We start from the raw sequence: 17,476 nt of genomic DNA, 5'->3' as shown, positions 1-17,476 counted from the left end.
AGTGTGCTAATAAATGTTTAACACCCAGATGTCCAGAAGAAAAAGGAAAGCTGGATATGTTTTCAAGTTTCATAGGCATTATTAACATTTTCTCTATCACTTTCTTAAACTTAAACTTAATAAAAAAAAATCAAGCCCTTTCCATCAGTATTTGCTGATTTCTGAGATGTAAATGCTGTAACTGAGGCACAAAAATGAAAGGACTCAGGTACAAAGACTTTTATGGAGTAAAGGAGCAAATGTGGAGCAACTTGACTGACTCCCTGAGGGAATCTCAGATAGACCTTATATTGGAACATGTGGGGATACCATTAGTATGTCAATATGAAGCTGGGGCTGCCTCTATGTTCTGTCTGACCAAATGATTTCATTATTCCCAAGTAAAAAGGCAGCTGAACCAAATCAATTAATTAGAAATATTCTCAATAATTCCAATTTCACAATGTTCACACTGAAAATGTAGCAAAGGGCTTTTTGCAGACTAGTAGGGCATACTCAACACACTCTTGCTTCAGAGTCATACAGCTTGCTAAGTACATTACATATGAGATGCCATTTCAGGTACAGTTTGAGCAAGATGTCTCCTAGGAGTTTCCTTCCAACTGAGATCCTATGACTAATCCCATTCTATGTTTCTTTTTTTTTAATTACTTGCATGGAGAACAATGCTAAGCACCTTTTTTCATTTTTGTTATTGTTCAGTCATTTTCAGTTATATCTGATTCTTTATGACCCCATTTGGAATTTTCTTTGAAAGAGATACTAAAGTGGTTTTCCATTTCCTTTTATAATTTCTTTTACAGATGAGGAAACTGAGGCAAACAGGGTTAAGTAATCTACCTAGAGTCACACAGCCAGTAAGTGTCTGAGGCCAGATTTGAACTCATGAAAATGAGTCTTCCTGACTCCATACCAAGCATTCTATGCCCTGGGCTACCTGCCTAGGGATCTTGTTGATGTTTAATAAATATGTACTGAGTTCAATTGAATTTGTAAACCCCAGGTATTACTTTTTTATGTCTCTCTATTCCCCTGAACCAGCACAGTACTTAGAACACAGTAGGTGCTCCATAAATGCATAAAACTGATTGTTTGATTGATTTCTTCCAGATGCACTGATTTGGCACAAGAATCCCCCTAGCAGAGAGCATCAAGGACAATCTAATAATTTTCTTCTGGTGTTTATGGTCCAATTACTAGTGATACCCTTTTTCCTCTTATCCAAGCTCTCAAGCACTGATGGGAAAAGGATTAAATGCAGGGATCCCTGTGGTGATACTAACAGTACTAGATCAAGATTTAAATGCCTGGCACCTCCCTGCCCCCCCCCCCCCACACACACAGGCACCCACTCAGGTGGATGCTGGCAGGACTGCTACCAAAGATCACTGTTTCTTAGCTCTTTGCTCCCAGGCCATCAGCTTGTTATAATGCTTTAATCAGTATTTTATCTTCCCTCTCCAGCTGTAGAATGACCTTTGTTTCACCTCTGAATTTCTCCCTCTAAGATTAACACAAAATTCTTTTCCATCCAGTCTGTGCTTTCAGAAGGAGCCAATAGCTCCTGCCATGGGTTTTCTCCCTCCCCTCTCCTACCCAAGGGTGAGAGGAATACATTCCATCCCTCCCCACCACTTAATTTTACCTCCATAACCTCCATCCAGAAGCCCAGAGATGAAGCAACTAATCCCCAGTGAGCTGCCTGGCTGACTGCCCACTCCTATGGCACTTCACAGGTGAGGTCCTTGGAGCAAAGACACACTTATCTTAGAGAATATCACTCCTTACACTGAGGACAGTTTCCTTCAGCTTGTCTGGTTTTTTAACTACAGTTGAAGCTATCACTAATCTTGGCTAAAAAAAAAATCTGGAAGTAGAGGAGAAAGGGAGAGATCGTGGCAATTTCTTGAAGGAAGGTACACAATTAGGTAGAGAGGGGGTAGAATTTTGTGGTAGCCTGGAATAGCAGATAATACTGACCTGGGTCCTTCTGACTGAGGATCCCTTCTCTCTGCCACTTGTTGTCTTTATGACTATGAACAAATCACAGCCTCTATGAGAACATCAGTAAGAGAGAATGATAATCTGTATCAGGGAGTTTCTTCACTGACTGACAAAGTTACAGGTCCTTGACACAGTAATGTGTGGTAGGGATGTTAAGACACTCAAAATATAATACCTCCCCCATCAGGCCATGTCTGCAGAATTCAAAATTAGAATATATTAAAATGGCTTAGGAATACCCTTGTTAAAACACAAATAAAATATTAGCACCCTTGAAATAGTAAAAATTTTAAGTAATTTATGTCTCTGTAAATAAGTTTAACATATTTTCCTAAGAGCAGATTTTAATAGTCTCAATGAAAAGAAAGCAGTGGTACTGAATGGCTGATAAACAAGCCAGGGAATCTTACCACAGTGAAGATAGGAATCATTTAAAGGTGAAAGACAGATTAATCAGCTCCATTTGCCAAAGTCCAGCCCTGGTTGGCACAGTGGAAGAGTGTCTTGTCTGGAGTAAGGCTCATCTTCATAAGCTCAAATCTGGTCTTAGACATTCACTAGCTATGTGACCCTGGGTAATTCACTTAATCCTGTTAGCCTCAGTATTCTCATCCATAAAATGAACTAGAGCAGGAAATGGCAAATTACTCTAATATCTTTGCCAAGAAAATACTGAATGGGGCCATAAAGTCAGATACAACTGAAAATGATTGGACAACAACAAAAGTCCTGATTAGACACCTGTTTTATCAGAAATAATTCATGCAGAGGTGGAGTCAAGATGGCAGTTTAGAGGCAGCAAAAGTTCAGACCTCTGAAAATACTTCCTTATCTATTACAAACTAAATGCTCCTAGGGGACTGAAAATCAAACCTAACAATACGACAGAGCCAAGGAACCCTCCTGCTGGCCTCAACTTAAAAGGTATGCCCTCCAAAAGCCTGAACCTGAGAACACTCAGGTTTAAGGGGAAGGAAGAAGAAAGGTCCCAGGACCCCCCCCCCCTAGAGTGCTGAGCCTCCAGTCATAGCTAGAACCTCTGGGCTAGCAAAGGTGCTAGTCTGGAGGGAGTACCTTGCAGGCAAAGCTGTGCCAGGCTCAGAGTGTCGAACATAGGCGGTGAGGAAGCAGTTGGAGAAGAAGCACAGAGCAGGCAACCCAGTTTCAGCAGCTGTTAAATTTAATTCTGATTAGGCTCTGAATGTATTATTAATTAGCGAGTCACCAGGGATTTAATTTCTAAATCCCAAAATAAATTACTAAAGTAAATGGAATTTATGGTAGTTTATTTACAATATCTATAATAGAAGGAAGATATTAAGGAGAGAGAGAGAGAGAGAGAGAGAGAGAGAGAGAGAGAGAGAGAGAGAGAGAGAGAGAGAAAGAGAGAGAGAGAGAGAGAGAGAGAGAGAGAGAGAGAGAGAGAGAGAGAGAGAGAGAGAGAGAGAGAGAGAGAGAGAGAGAGAACGAGCGAGCTCTGGCTTCTTCTGATATTAGTTAGAATTTCTAAGCCCCAGCCAGGGGAAGAGAGTCTCAAGAAGTTAGGCCTTTCTTGGAGGCTTCCTGCCTCCAAAAAGGTGGGATCACTATGTCAACTTTTCACTCACCAATGGAGACAGTCTTAAAGAAGTCTGGGTGTCTACCTTCTGGTTGCTCCCCTGAGTCAGTGCCCGAATCTCCAAACAAATGTCCATCTTCCCTTCAGCCCCAAGTGACTTATCCTTCACTCCAAGTCAGGGTGACTGACTGTCCTCTTCAGTCTTTTTTCCCTCTACTTAAAGACCTTTTTTTCTTGTGTCACCTCCTCTAAAATTTTCACATCTACCAATCACAGCAGACACTTTTCTCCAGGACTGCCCATTCTTTAGTTCTCACCTTCTTTGGTTAGATTTTTTTTTTCCTCCAGGACTGTCCATTCTTTAGTTCTCATGTTCTTTGGTTAGATTTTATCTTTTGGGTTACTTAACACCTATTTTGTTAAGTTCACCTTTTGTAGTTACTTAACACCTTTTTGTAGTTAAAATCTTAAAATAGATTGTAGCTTACAATTTTATCTTCACAATAAAGAAAGAGCTAAGTATCTTCATTGTTACAATCAGAAGATAGCTAAATCCAATCATCACAAACCCCCCTGATGATCATTGGGAGACTTATCTCCCCATTGATCATTTGACATAATCATCTTGTAGTCCTAAAGTACTTCTAACTACAGATGTATACAATATTTCACCTTTTAAGAGGAAATTATAATAGTTAGAGAGAAATAGAAAAGAGAAAAAAAATAAAACCAATGTTTTGCTAGGTGCATTGACAAAAAGCCAAAATTAGGGGGCAGTCCCCTTTGGCATAAAAGTGTACATTTACAATAAATGTTCAATCCTCTTTTGTTCAATTGATTGCACCCAAAAGTTCAATCTTCATCTTCTTGATGCAGTGTAGATTTCTGCAAGCATTTTTCTTCAAAGAGTTCATTCTCTGGGTTCAAGAAGTTAACAAACTTCTTTTCCTAAAATTCTTCTCAAAGAAAATTTTAAATATTAGATTTTTTATTAAAGTACAAAACATTTAAATTGACTCAAAGAGGAAAGAACAATCAAATACATTGGGGCAGAGAACTGATGTGTACCCTATAGGGAAGTAGAAGGGTAACAAACAGACTGATGGGGAGTGTAATATTTATTGGGAAAGGAAATAGGATTGGAAAAATGGGGGATAAGTGGGAGGTTTGTATGAGGTATGGAGGAGTTAAGGGGAGAGAGGAAATATGTTTGGAGAGGCAAAGGAGGGAGATGCCCCCTGCTGAGACTAAACAGCAAGGGTCCAATGAGATCTGTTTGTCTTTGAATGACTGAAACTGAAGTTCAGCTCCCTCTATGACCAGAAATGATAGTCCACGTATCTGACTGCATATTCAAATAATATAAAGTTTAATAACTAGTTGGGATTGGAGTTTTTTTTTTCAGCTTCAGACCTGAGGCCAGGCCCCAGAGGCTGGTGGAGGGTTCTCCCATTCCTGTCCACTCTATATCAGTCCAGTTTTGTCTTTTTTAGAATCTTAGCAGTAGACAGAAAGCAAACAAGAACAGGTCTAACCTTCAGAAGAGATTGGACTTGAATCTTCAGGATGAACCAAGAAAGGACATGGCACTCCAGACTGGCTGAACAGCTCCTTCCTCCTCCAACACCCGGAAGCAAGTCCCACCCGGCAGGAAGGAAGTGCTAGTCACAAGACACCAACTGCCACACCCGGCAGGAAGGAAGTACTAGTCACAAGACCCAACTGCCACTCCCAGTTGGCCCCTTCCCCCACAAATTGTCAGTCTTGTTTCCTTTCCACAATCGTCCCCTTTTTTTGTTGTGACCTTCCCAAGGTCACTTATTTATATTATGATTACAAATTTACTAAATCTACTCTAAGGAATTCTTAGCAGGAAAGTTTGGGCAAGGGTAGTTTTGGGGTTTTACAATAATTCAATACAATAAATGTTTAAACAAAACTATTACAAGAAATTTGAATCTTAGTGCTAATACTACTTACTCTACGTTAACTAAAACTAATACCTTATTTACAGAAATTATTTACATATAATACAACAATACACATTGTTCCACATCATGATGTCAGTCAAATAGAAATATCTATTGATCTTTCTATTTGCCAAAGATCTTATGGAACTAACTATATACATATTTACATTTTGCATAAATACAATTTCAGACACTTGTTTATATAAACAAAGTCTCTCAATATGTCAGTTTGTGATTTTGTATTTTGTGTCTAATGGTGTTGTGTTGAATTAATACTTATCAAGTTTCTTCAGATTTCTACTTCTCATGTTGACTGATGGATCTCTTCTTTCTTCCATGTTATGTAGTGATGCGTGCTATTTCCCTAATATGTGAAATTACTTTTCTTTTATTATTTCAACACACTCAGTCTTACACATAAGTCTCATTTTCAATCTGTCCTCTTCTTATATAAACAAATTTACAAAGTTCAAAGTCTTAGCTGTCCATTTTCAGCTTTTCCTCTTTGTTTCTTGTCTCTAGCATCTTTTCTTGATGCTTTTCCTCTGGGCTGGTTTAAAATCTTTTCCTCTGGGATGCTTTTCCTATGGGATGCGTTTCCTCTGGGTTGCTTTTCCTCTGGGTTGCTTTTCCTCTGGACTGGAAAATTGTCTTGAACATTAGGTGTCACTATGATTTCTTTGTGTTGTACTTTTTATGTTAATCAGTTTTTGTTTTCATTTCTCAGCACTATCTTTTGTCTAATTATCTTCTATGTCTGTTACAGTGATGTTGAACTTTTTCTGGTTTCATGTGGGAACAGTGAAACCATGAGTCTTTCCCTGCAACTTTTATAGCTGTTGGGGTAGTAAGCAATACTTCATGTGGTCCAGTCCATTTTATGCCTGTTGCCAATTTTCTATTGAAATTTTTTAAGTATACTATGTCTCTTGGTTTGATGTTGTGCAAATTGTAATCCAGGGGTACTGTTTGTTGTATCAAGCCCATTTCATTATCTTTTGCTTTTTTCCCAAAAATTAGATGCACACCTTTTTTTTAGGGCATAGTATAATTTGGTTAAGAAGAATAATGCTCCAGCATATGTGGAAATGAATGAAATCAAGCGATACATACTTATATTCAGCCATTGCAAACTTTCATAGATGCCAAGCAGAAAATAAATATAATCCGGAATCGTGACAAAAAATAAGTTGTAAAGCATATACAAGAAATATGCAATCCAGGCTAGATAACCCATGGCAAGTAATAGTTTCTTTGCCACCTTGTATCTTGAAAAGCTTTTTGCAATAGAAAAAAATGTTTTTAAGTCTGGCCCTTTAAGAGTTGCCTCCTCCCTTCAGGAGGAGTGGTTTCTTTTGGGTGTGCTATCACTAGGCAGATTAGTTGCACTGGGCACTGCTCTCAAAATGGTTATTTTTCACAGTAACACAGGCTTTTGAAATGCATGCAGGCCTGATTTTTTCAAATTCTTGACAAAATAGGTTGGAAAACCTGGCTGGCTCTGCCAAAAACTTTGGCGAGCCAGCCAGGATCCAAACCTAGAATCTTCTGATTCACATTTTAATGTTTCAGTAGGCCAACTACTCAAACGGATGTACACAAGAGTTTTCCTTCAGGACTGAAACAAAAAGACAGCACAGGAGGGAAGCTATACAAGGGAGGGAGAGGGTGGGGGAGTATTTTAAAAAGACTGTAAAGAAAATAAGAGGGGAATAAGAAGGGAGTGTAGAAAGGGAAGCAAAATAAGGGTGGGAATTAGATACAAAACATTGGTGAAGGAACTAGTGAAAGAAGAAAAGGCAGGACTAGGAGTAGAAATAAAAATGCTGGAAAATACATAGCTGTTAATCATAACTCTGAATGTGAGTGGAATGAACTCACCCATAAAATGCAAGTGAATAGCAGAGTGGTTTAGAAACCAAAACCTTACCATACATAAACACACGAGGTAGGTAGACACGCATAGGGTAAAAGTAAGAGGATGGAGCCAAATCTATTGGGCTTCAACTGATAAAAAAGAAGACAGGAGTCACAATCATGATATCTGAGCATTAAATGTGAGGCAAAATTCAGCAGTATTGGAGAGGGCTTTCAAAGCATTTTGAATAATATAAACAAAGACCCAAGGGTAGAAAACCACAGAGTGGGCCATTTTGCCTCCCATGCCAAGTGAGACATGTAGTTATGAGAAGAAATGGTGGTCAGCTTGGTGGCTCAGTGGATTGAGAGTCAGGCTTAGAGATGGGAGATCCTGAGTTCAAATCTAGCCATAGACACTTCCTAGATGTGACCCTGAACAATTTGCTTAACCCCCATTGTCTAGCCTTACCTCTCTTCTGCCTAATAATCAGTATAAAGTATTGATTATAAGTGGAAGGTAGGGGTGTTAAAAAAGAAAAAAAAAGTAGATATTATGAGATATATAATAAATAACCCTACACCTATAAAGGTAAGGTGATACCATCTTGTTTTAAATGCCAAAATGAGTTTGAACTTTATTTAGTAACCAACATATAATAACTGAAGATTTCTAATCAAATAATTTCATTAGGAATGTAAATTTGAAAATGATACCAAAAATTAATTAAACCACCTTGTACCCCTAATTTGACAACAGTAGTAACAAAATTCAATGTTAAGTCAGTTATGAAGTAATAGACTCACTTATATTTGTTGGACCTATCAACTAGTACAATCCTATGGTAAAGTAAGTGGCAACATAAAATAAGACCTATAAAACATTGATATGCTTTGACCTAGTATTCTCATAACTAGTGTTACATCCTACAGATTTTATTAAAAATAAAAAGAACCCCCTGATCCAGTAATACCATGATTATGTCCATATCACAGAAAGATTTTTTAAAAAGAGTAACAAAACACAAAAAAATTATCTATAGCTGCTCTTTTTGTGTTAGCAAAGAATTGAAAATTAAGGGCATGTCCATCAATTGTGGAATGCCTAAAAAAACTGTGGTATATGATGGTAATGGAATACTATTGTGCTGTAAGGAATAATGAACAGATTGATTTCAGAAAGAACTGAAAAGACCTACATGAACTGATACAGAGTGAAATAAGCAGAACCAGAAAGAAAGAAAAGCATATAGATTAAGAAAAAGAGGACAAGGGGATAAAGGAGGAACTGAAGAGGTCATTTATATTAATAAATAAGAGGGAAAAATAAAGTATAAGGAAGGGACCTTTAGAAGAATGAATACATTAACAACTAGGAGTGCAAAGGGAGGAGACATGGGAGGGAATCTATAAAAGTAGGTTAATTTAGAACTAATTGGGCTGAGGAAGAAAATAATAGAGATTCTTAGGGGGGTGGGGATTAGGGAAGAAGTGGTTAAAAGAAAATTAGACTTCCAAAGACAAATAAAATAAAGAGAGAGACAAAGAATGAAAAGCAATAAGGAAAAATAGAATGGAGGTAAATACACATCTAACAATTATAACTTTGAATGCAAATAGAATGAATTCACCATAAAATAGAAAAAGATAGAAAAATGAATAAAGAAGCAAAACACAACATATTGCCCACAAGAAACCCATTTAAAAATGAAAGACACAGAGTAAAAATAAAGGGATGAAGTAAATATATTATGGTTTAATTGGCCAAAAAGAAGTAGAGGTAGCAAAATGAATCTCAGAAAAAAAAATGCTAAAATAGATCTAATTAAAAAATAAACAAGGAAACTGTATTTTCTTAAAAGGTATCATAGAAAATGAAGTATTATCAATGGTAAACCTAAATTTCATAGCATTCAGACCTTAAAAGAAAAAGCTAAGGGAGTCACAGGTAGAAATAGATAATAAAACTATAATGTGGTAGGCACTTTTACCTACCTCTCACAGAAATAAATAAATCTAACCAAAAAAATCAAAAGAAGTCAAGGGGATAAATAAAATCTTAGATAAGATAGATATCTAGAGAACTGAACAGGAATAGAAAGGATTCTACCTTTTTTTCCACTGGTACATGATACCTTTACAAAAAAAATTGATCATAGATTGATGAAAATTTTATAACTAAATGCAGAAAAAAATATTAAAGGTATCATTTTAGCATAATGCAATAAAAATGATATTTAATGAGAGATCATGCAAAAACAAAGCAAAAGCTATTTGGAAACTAAATAACTTAATCTTAAAGAATGAGTGGGCTAAATAATAAGTCATAAAACAATAAATAATATTATTAATGAAAATAATAATAGGACAATGTACCAAAATCAGTGGGATACAGCAAAAGCAGTAATTAGAGGAAAACTTATATCTCCAAATGCTTATGTCAATAAAATAAAGAAAGAACAGATTACTGAATTGGGTATATATAAAAAATTTTAAATATAAAAAGAACAATTGTAATACCACATTGGAAATCCTAAAAAATAAGTTATAATCAACAAAATTGAGTGTAAAAAAAAACACTAAAATTATAAATAAAAATGAGTTAGTTTATGAAGAAATCAATAAAAGAGATAAACCATTGGCTAATATTATTTTAAAAAGAGGAAAATCAAACCAGTGGCATCAAAAAAGAAAGGAAGAATTTAATACTTATGAGGATGAAATCAAAATAATTAAAGTTATTTTGCCCAATTTTATTCCAACATATTTATCAGTTTTGGTAAAATGGAAGTATACTTATAAAAATATATATTGCCAAGTCCAGTGATGGGCAACTTTTTGGAACTTTTTAGGGACCCATGCCATCCTCCCCTCAACCCCCCCCCCAGACTGGATGACAGTGCCCCACATGGGCATGGCCACTGAGGATACCAATATGCACAATTAGAGGAATGCATTGTCATTCCCTTCCCAGAAGTAACAGGGATCCCAGTGCAATTCCTACACAGTGCATGAGTAACCAATTCAACCTTAGCAAAGCACTTATATAGGTGGGCCTGGGGATACTTAGTAAAAGTAAAAGGCTGAGGCTAGGCTTAGGCATTTAGTAGGCCTCTGAGACACCAAGACAAGGCTAAGGGCTAGGGGTAGGAATTTTCTTCCACAAACCCAGGAGAAGACACCACCTGTTTCTGGGGGGGTAAAGGGTTTAATGCAAGACACAGGAGACTCTGTGTTCTGCCCTTCCAGTTTTAGAGTGGTAGGGACAGATAAGGTGGCTCTGTGGGGACCTTCCCATCAAGGTATTAGCTGTTTCCATCCATTTGAACTGGTTGTGTGATTTCCTTTCCCTCCTTAGAAGGATATGGGAAGATTTGATTAGCACATTGCCTTAAGGCTTGGTGAATAGGGCTCAGCCCTTGTTTTCTCAGGGGGCTATTTTAATCAGGGTCAGTCAGAGCAATCTGGAGGGCCTGGACCCAGTCAATTCTTTGCTTGCAAAATCCAGACTGTTACCTGTTCTATTCAACCCAGAAGGGTGTCAACAAAGACTTTTTTTTTCTTTTTTCAGAGTAGTAGGTGGGTAGAATCTATGGCCAATCTGAAGGAAGTAGCCTATGCTGCTGTGCCACTCTGCTCTGGGGCTGTAAGGGTGTTCCTGTTTTCCTGTTTCCTTATCTATAAAATGACCTACCAAAACACTCCAGTTTCCTTGCCAAGAAAACCCAATAGATAGCTATGATCAAGGGGAGAATGACTGAACAAACAACTATAAAATGTAGAAAGGCTGAAAAAATAAGAAAGGTCCAAAGGACTAGTATCTTTTGTGATTTGTCCTTCATACTCTAAGAGGACCAATGACTTCAAGATTTGGGGATACAAGTAATGTCTCGATTTGTACATGAATTGGACTTAAGTGAGTCAAAGTTGTACAAAGTTAACAACTTTACTCTCTCTTCCAGTTATCCAGTGGCAAGTGGTGATGATGTTCCATGATGGCAATGGTAGTAGAAAAGATGGGTCAGACTCAAAAGGAAAAAATGAAGCAGTCGGTGTTGGAGATCATATGGAAATACAGGCACACCATTAATAGAAATATCCAAGCCCATCTGGAAAACAAACTGGAATTATAAAAGAAGGTAGGTGATTAATAAATGTTTATTGATTGATTCACTGACTATGACTGCAATATGTTCTTTGCATTTTCATTTGTTGAATTCCAGCCTATCCTTTAAAACTTAGCTTAAATGCTACCTCTTTCATGAAGCCTTCCCTGAAGCCTTTCCTTATGCCCTTGGACATTGTACAGGGTCTTTCTGTCTGTACCTTTATGATGTATTCATCAAGTAATGTTTGTAATTATACTTCTCTCTATTTATGACATCCCCTTATTAGAGTATAAGTACAGTGAGGGCAGGGACCATATGCTATCTAAGCTTTATTACTCCCCTAGCAGCCAGAACAAAACTCTTGATAATAATAGACATTTATTAAATGTTTGCTTAATGAGTAAAATGTCAGAACCCAAGCTTTTAATCATAGGCTTTCCTGTAACTTAGGAAAAGACTAATTTTACTGTGATCAGTCTGATTAATGAACACATATATAATGCCTTAAGAATTGCAAAGTATTTTGCAGATATCTGATATTCATAACAAGAAGGTAGATGCTATTATTATCCCCAACTTACAGATGAGGAAATTGAGTCAGTGAATTGTTCTGAATCACTTAGCAAGTATATGTCAGCCTTCTGAGATCAAGAAGTGACTGAAGGCCTAGAGTTCTATTCACTGCACCACCTAATTGATTCTTGCAATTATGAGATAGATGTGCATTTGACTTTTTGGGAGGTTCTGGCTTCAATCATTGATATCCAATTATCAAATTTGTTTAATCTGATATGAGAATTCAACCATGATTGATGGCCTGAGATGATTGCCTGTGACGAGGAATATAACATTGTAGAGAACACTAGAGTTAGAGTAGGAAGACCTTTAGAAAGGGAAACTAAGGCCCAGAAGAGTTAAGAGACTTTACTCCCTTAATAATAAGTAATAGCAAATTCAGGATTCAAACCCAGGTCTTCCACTCTAAATCTAGTGTTCTCTAAAATGTTCTATTCCTTCTCATAGACAATCATCTCAGTGAGTAATAAAAGCAGAAATAACATCAAGCCAAAAAAACCGATTCTAAGGCTATAATCCTTTTTTTTTTTTTGCTTGATGTTATTTCTGCTTTTATTACTCACTGATACTTTCTTGTTTCAGGTCATGTAGGTGGCATAGCGGATAGAATATCAAACCTGAAGTCCAAAAGACCTCCAGAGTTCAAATCTGGCCTCAGACACTTAATAGCAATGTGATTCTGGCCAAGTCACTTAATCCTATTTGCCTCGGTTTCCTTAGCCATAAAATATACTAGAGGAGGAAATGGCAAACCCCTCTAGTATCTTTATCAAGAAAACCCCAAATGGGGTCACAAAGGGTCTGACATGACTGAATAACAACAACACTTTCTTATTTAAGCAACCAGAGAAATGATTGTTTTATCTGGAATGTCATTTAATTTTTCCACCTCCTCTCTGTAAACTTTTTCCTTTTTCTGTCAGAATTCTGCTCTGATCATATTTATCTTCCATAAATATTTTTTTTCTTTTCCTATTAGGCTATTTCTGAGGGGACAACTCAATTAAATACTAGACTCCAGACTTCGGAGTCTTTCTTTTCTTTATTAGTTCAATGTTGCACAGCTAATGGAAGACAGATTTACCTTATGTCACATTAGAAGTTGGGATAGCCCCTTCACAATGGTAAAGTGTCCTAGAATTTAGTACTGGCTCTGACATTAATTAATTTGTGAAATTGAGAAAGTCAAACCATCAGAGTCTATCTGGATCAGTGGAAATGAAAGGATTGAGCTAGTTAGTAACCATCCCATTAATCAGCAAAGGGAATCTAAGTGTAGTCTTATTAATATCCACTGTGAGCCATTATTTTGGATCAGTTGGGATAAATCCCAAAATGATGCTCTTATGTAGCCATATGCTATAATATTCATAAATAAATTAATCTAATATCCTATGGAATAAAATCTAAAGATATAAGAGCAGCCAACAGTGCACTCCAAGCCATAACCTCTGACATGATACAGAGAGAAGTCACCAATCCCAGGTGGGAGACATCCAAGGCAAAAGTATAATTAAAAGGATCTTTAGTCAATATTAGTGATTTTACAGGGTGGTCACTGAGGAGACAAGTTGTCTAATAATAATGGGAAATTGTTTGCATGTTTCTTTTAATGAGTTTTAATGGCAGGTTCATCTACTCTAAAACATTAAAGGAATCACAATATAGACACCCAGTATACTGTTGTCAAGGGTTCAGATGCTTATATTTCAAATGAGAGTATTAGAACTCTTGTAGCAGCTAAGTCGAGGAGTAAATGGAGCACTAGATCTGGAGTCAGGAAGATTCATCTTCTTCAATTCTGGCATCAGATAATTACTAGCAGTGTGACCCTGGGAAAGTCACTTAACCCTATTTGCCTCAGTTTCATCAGCCACAAAATGATCGGGAGAAGAAAATGGCAAATTACTATAATAACTTTGCGTGAAGCCCCCAAAGGTCATGAAGAGTTGGAGAATGCCTAAAATATCGTTCGACAGTATTAGAGTTTAACTTTAAATACAACTGTGACCAATGACAGCACCAGGTGATGTTTTGACTCTATCATATATTGGGTTTAAGTAAAGGAGGATTATATAAAGTCATTAGCCTCAGTCTCTCTTCAAGTCATTGAACTCCAGGGACAAGACAAATGTAGAGATAATCAGGGATAGCTTAGGATGCAGTGGATGTCCTTGGCATCTTCAATGTCTGACCAAGTTCTAAGTGATCCACAGTGCCTACTTCAGTCACCTTCAGGGCAGATGGAACAAATTGTCCTCATCTCCCATTCCACCTAGGGAAGTCTTCACATGCTTGTGGTAGACATCCTCTTAACTCACCAATGGTTTTGAGTCCTATTGGTTATCTTCAACCCGGTTTAGCCCATCTGCCAAGACAGTTTTACTGGGGTGTAGCCAATGTGAATATGACAGCTTCTTGGAGCCACAGGTGAGATTTGGGTAAAAGATGGACACCAGAGGTGTTTAAATACTACTATCCTATTATATAATGCCCATCACAAAGCAACATGTTAAGACTATCATGACAATCCCTATTATAGAAGGAGTAAGTAAATTATGAAATATATCAATATTCTTGAAAGAAGGGAAGTAAAAATCAGCCTAAGAATGATCTAGAAATGTGATTCCAGGACCATCTACAAGTTATAAAACTGAGGATCAGCTGAACCAGGAATGCTTCAACTGCTGCTACTGCTATTACCACTACTGCTAATAACTGTTATTTATTCATTTCAGTTGTGTCCAGCTCTTTGTGACCCCGTTTGTTTGTTTTTTTTTAGCAAAGACACTAAATTCATCATTTCTTTCTCCAACTCATTTTGTTACAGAAGAGAGAATTGAAGCAAGCTAAGTTAAGTGACTGTCCCTGGGTCAAATGTCTTAGAAGTATCTGAGGTCAGATTTGAACTCCCTCTGACGCATAGCTGCCCAAGAGAGGTTAGTAAGGATAAAAGGGGGATAGGTGAATTAAGGAGGTATTGTTTAGGAGCGACAGGATAAGAAGAGAAAGAGAAGAATGAAATGAAATGGAAAAAGATATACACGGTAATCATAACTGTACATATGAATGAGTTCACCCATAAAATAGAAGCAGAAACCAGAATCGAACAACATGTTAAAACAAAAATAAGGTAGAGAAAGGAAAAGAATTTGGAACTCAAAATTTAAGAAGAAAAGAATGTTTAAAAATAAATAAATAATAATTTAAGAAACTATAAGTCAGATCTCTGAAGTAGAAGAATTGATACACAATGAAGTAAAGTCAAATGGTCTCTGCCAGAAAAGATTCCTCAGCATTATCCAAAATTCATTTTAACAAGATACTGGCCATCTTTAGGGAGAAGACAACTAAGTGTTCTTATAAACACATTCTCCTACAATTTCTAACATTCATTTTTTTAGCATTGTTAGAACATGACCTGAAAAGATTTTAAGTGATATTTAAAGGATCTGCTCAAATTGAAACACAGACAATATATGTTTGTCTAGTACCAAGGGTATTAGAGATAGAAGAAACCTAACAAATTACCTAGCCCCCTTATCCTTTCTATGAAATAAGGAAATTAAATCCTAGAAAAACAGTGACTTTCCAAAGGTCTCATGGCTAGTAACTGTGTTAGGACTATAACCAAAATCTCCTGACTTTCAATCCAAATCTTCTTTCTACCAGAATATATCAAGGAAACAAAAGAAGTTTTCAGTGCCAGTTCAAAGTGCAATATTTCCTTATCTGGAATTCTCAATTTTCTCTTCTCTCAGTGCCAGTAATAGAAGCTGATACCACTTACTTCTACTACAAAAATTTGACAGAAAACCTCCAAATAACCTTTAAAAATTTCTTTATGAATCCTTCAGAGTATCATAATCCTATTATAGATATTGATAACAAATGTCAGTGAAAATGCCCACTTTAAAAAAAATCCAACCTAGTTTGCTGTCAGTAAACTATGCTGCAAATATCATTTTCCATCTCTCAATACTAAAAGGAATTAGTCCAAACCATTACTTAGGGGAAATGATAGAAGGGCAGGACAGAAGAAAAGAGCATTGAGGTCATTTCATCAGCAGATGTTAAAATGAAAAGCCTTTCACTCACCTCCATCTTATCAAATATTGCACCTTTGTCCCAATCTCTTGTAGAAGTAGTTCATCTCCTTGATCATCCCTCTCCTGCCAAGTAGCAAGTGGGTGCTCAAATGAATGCAACTAGATGGTGATGATATCTTCATTAAGTGATGGAGACTACAGACAAGGTGAGATGCAAACTTCAAATTGTGTGCTAAAACACAGAATGCAGAAAGAACAAATGCAAGGATGCTCTGATGGATATTATGAACATGTTTTTTGTCCCCATCCACCATTACTATTCCTCAGCTTATATGAGATTTTTTTTGCATCCTTCCATATATGGCTCTGACTTCAACTTATAAAGCTACTCTAATGAAAAAGGGAGAGAGTCATCTAGATTTGTGGGTTCAATAGATTTAGAGGCTAGAAAATGAGACTCAGATAATCATATAACCTTTCACTCCCTGTGAAATAATAATCTTATCTTAAACTACATAACACTTCAGCATTATATAACACCATATAGGTCCACCACAACTTTGGTCTACCCTACTTGCTGAGTCTCTGAACTCTTTAGTATTGTCATCTGACCTGTTATTTTGCCTTAAGAACTTCTGGCTTTGTCATTTGCCCTGCCACTATACTCTAATTACCACTTGGACTTTCCATCAGCTGACCCCTCTTACATGCATTGTCTCCTTTTATAGTGTGAATTCCTCAAGGATGGAGACTGTATATGAACTGAGTGGAATATCTGTAATCACTGGTCTTAAAAGTAGAAAGAATCTTTGTTGGATTTTTGTAGAAGCAACATGGAGATAGATCCAAATGTCAAACAGTTCAAATCCTACCACTAACACATAGTACCTGTGTGACCAAGGGCAAGGCAATTCACTTTCCTGAACTTCAATTTCTTCATCAGTAAAATGGGCATAACAAAACATTTACCCATACTACAAGGGTATATTGAGGTATAGGTGACTGCATATATGTGTATACATACATGCATATAACACAAACACATATATATACATACATGCACATATATGTATATATACATAGTAGAGTAGGGTCTCATTTTCCAACATAAGTTGAAAATCATGCATAATAATGAATGCCATTATTTAACAAATGTTTCTTAATTTTCTTAGGCTTATCAGAGCTACCAACATCACTACTTTCATGTTTGGGGGCCATTATTAATAACTAAAACTATAAAAAATAATATATATAATATATATTTATATAATATATTTAAATATATATTTATATGTAAATATATAAAAAATAACTGCTCTGAAGTGAACAAGACTTTTCACAAGTGAAAGCTCT

This window comes from Monodelphis domestica, chromosome 1 (assembly GCF_027887165.1).
Source record: "Monodelphis domestica isolate mMonDom1 chromosome 1, mMonDom1.pri, whole genome shotgun sequence".
In the NCBI taxonomy this organism is placed as follows: domain Eukaryota; kingdom Metazoa; phylum Chordata; class Mammalia; order Didelphimorphia; family Didelphidae; genus Monodelphis; species Monodelphis domestica.
This window is presented reverse-complemented; position numbering follows the sequence as displayed.